This window comes from Suricata suricatta, chromosome 7, assembly GCF_006229205.1.
Source record: "Suricata suricatta isolate VVHF042 chromosome 7, meerkat_22Aug2017_6uvM2_HiC, whole genome shotgun sequence".
NCBI classification, from domain to species: Eukaryota; Metazoa; Chordata; class Mammalia; order Carnivora; family Herpestidae; genus Suricata; species Suricata suricatta.
The window spans coordinates 102512368-102515458 of record NC_043706.1 but is presented as its reverse complement, the minus strand read 5'-3'; the positions used below and the strand labels follow the sequence as shown (position 1 = coordinate 102515458).

The 3091-nt window shown below is 43.3% G+C and overlaps 1 long non-coding RNA gene across 2 annotated transcripts in view; it reads right to left on the bottom strand.

The window, feature by feature from the left end:
• Positions 1-269: 269 nt before the first annotated feature.
• LOC115295636 overlaps positions 270-3091 on the bottom strand; it is a 33080-nt gene continuing 30258 nt past the window's right edge. For both annotated transcript variants that reach the window (XR_003910506.1, XR_003910505.1), the window contains one exon: positions 270-735. This is a non-coding gene — a long non-coding RNA (uncharacterized LOC115295636). The remainder of the gene's footprint in view (positions 736-3091) is intronic.

Below are 3091 nucleotides of genomic sequence, written 5' to 3'. Positions count from 1 at the left end.
TTTTTTTTAAGTTTCTTTAATCTCTACACCCAACATGGGGCTCAAACTCACAACCCCAAGATCAACAGTCGCATGCTCTTCCAACTCCCCTCACTTTTTATTGCTCCATTAAAAATATCTATTAATAAAGAGTAAAAGTTATCTATTTTGATTTCTTACTATGTGCTAGTTATTCCTTAAGCACTTTTCAGTATTTAGACAAAAGTATTAACTCACTCGATCCTCCCAGCAATCAATAACATAGATCAGCTGCCTTTGTTATCCTGGTTTTATAAATTAGGTAATTGTAGCCTAGAGTTTGGTCAGAATGTAACTGACCAAAGTTACATTATTAGTGTCAACCTAAATAAAATGGTAAACTGAGGCAAGCTTGAATTTCCAGAAATCTAGTTTACGTAGAAATAGGTGAGGAATTGCAGTTTGGAAAATGCATGCTATTGCAAGCTCCAGGGAGTCTGTTGAGGGTTTGGGGTATTTATGGGCAAGGAGTAAAAGCCAGAGTTCAAAAAGCAAGGTCATGGGCTTGAGGATGGGGAGAGATTGTTGGCAGATGTTCGCTGGTCAGGACGGAAGGCTCTGTCTTCTGTAAATTAGCATTTCCAGGAAGTCAGGCTCTCAGTATTTAGGTTCCATCCTTCTGAGGCTCTTGAATGAGGTTCTCCATTTCATACCCTCCTTTCCGCTGTAGACTGAAATCCTTTACAAATATTAGCAATGTGATGCCTCTATTCATTCCTAAAATAAGAGAGGAAAAGTATTACCCAGAAGAAACTCCTTACTTTGTCATCCTCTTAGTCTACCTCACACCCCCACATGCCTTTGCCAGGTCCTGTCCCCATGTGTCCTGCATTCTCTCCTCCGACACAGGGACTATCCACACTGCTATGTGAAGAGAGCCTTTCCACCTTTCACCCACCCTGGATCACGCCCTTACTGCCTCTTCAGAACAGGCCCCAGCATCCTCCCCTCACCCCTTACCAGTCCCCCTGCCTACTGTATCATCTCCACCATTGGTTCACAACAAGAAAAACACCTCGCTTGGCTCCACTTCCCTCACTATGTCTGTTCCCCACCTAGCAAAACTTTTTTAGAGAGTTGTCTATCCCCCCACCCCGTTGCCAGTTCTTGTCCCTTCTGCTGGCCCACTCCAGTGAAGTTTTTGGCCTCAACACTTCTTCTGAACAGCCTTATCAAGGTGACCTTCAGGGCTCATTCTCAGCCCTGATTGTACTTGATTTGATAGAGCTGTTTACTCTCCCCTCCCTGAAATCCTTCCTCACTTGTCCTCCAGGACAGCACATGCCTGTGGTTTTCCTTACTAACCTCTTCTGGCCTCCTCAGTCTTATTGCAACTTACCTAGTTTCTCTTCCTCTTGTAGACCTTTATTTTTTTTAAGTAGTTTATTATCAAATTAGTTTCCATACAATACCCAGTGCTCTTCCCCACAAGTGCCCTCCTCCATCACCATCACTTCTTTTCCCTCTTCCCCCTTCAACCCTCAGTTCGTTTTCAGTATTCAATAGTCTCTCAAGTTTTGCGTCCCTCTCTCTCCCCAAACTCTCTTTCCCTCTTCCCCTCCCCCTGGTCCTCCATTAGGTTTCTCCTGGTCTCCTGTTAGACCTATGAGTGCAAACATGGTATCTGTCCTTCTCTGCCTGACTTATTTCGCTTAGCATGACACCCTCAAGGTCCATCCATTTTCCTACAAATGGCCAGATTTCATTCTTTCTCATTGCCGTGTAATACTCCATTGTATATATATACCACATCTTCTTGATCCACTCATCAGGTGATGGACATATAGGCTCTTTCCATGACTTGGCTATTGTTAACATTGCTGCTATGAACATTGGGGTACATGTGCTCCTATGCACCAGCACTTCTTTATCCCTTGGGTAAATCCCTAGCAGTGCTATTGCTGGGTCATACGGGAGTTCTATGGATAGTTTTTTGAGGAACCTCCACACTGTTTTCCAGAGTGGCTGCACCAGTTTACATTCCCACCAACAGTGTAGGAGGGTGCCTGTCTCTCCACACCCTGGCCAGCATCTATAGTCTCTTGATTTGTTCATTTTAGCCACTCTGACTGGTGTGAGGTGGTATCTCAGTGTGGTTTTGATTTGTGTTTCCCTGATGATGAGTGATGTTGAGCATCCTTTCATGTGCCTGTAGGCCATCTGGATGTCCTCTTTGGGGAAGTGTCTGTTTATGTCTTCTGCCCATTTCTTCACTGGGTTATTTGTTTTTTGGGTGTGGAGTTTGGTGAGTTCCTTGTAGATTTTGGATATTAGCCCTTTATCAGATATGTCATTTGCAACTATCTTTTCCCAACTGTCGGCTGCCTATTAGTTTTCTTGATTGTTTCCTTTGCAGTGCAGAAGACTTTGATCTTGATGAGGTGCCAAGAGTTCAGTTTTGCTTTCATTTCCCTTGCCTTTGGGGATGTGTCGAGTAGGAAATTGCTGCAGTTGAGGTCAAGGAGGTTGTTTCCTACTTTCTCCTGGAGGGTTTTGATGGTTTCCTGTCTCACATTCAGGTCGTTCAGCCATTTTGAGTATATTTTTGTGTTTGGTGTAAGAAAGTGGTCTAGTTTCATTCTTCCACATGTTGCTGTCCAGGTCTCCCAGCACCGCCTGCTAAAGAGGCAGTCTTTTATCCATTGGATACTCTTTCCTGCTTTGTCAAAAATTAATTGGCTGTACATTTGTGGGCCCAGACCTAGGTTCTCTATTCTATTCCATTGGTCTATGTGTCTGTTTTTGTGCCAATACCATACTGTCTTGATGATGACAGCTTTGTAGTAGAGGCTAACGTCTGGGATTGTGATGCCTCCCATTTTGGTTTTCTTCTTCAATATTACTCTGGCTGTTTGGGGTCTTTTGTGGTTCCATACGAATTTGAGGATAGTTTGTTCTATCTTTGAGAAGAACGTTGGTGCAATTTTGATGGGGATGGCATTGAATGTGTAGATTGCTTTGGGTAGTAATGACATGTTCACAATGTTTATTCTTCCGATCCATGAACAGGGAATGTTTTTCCATTTCTTGGTGTCTTCTTCGATCTCTTTCATAAGTTTTCTATAGTTTTCAT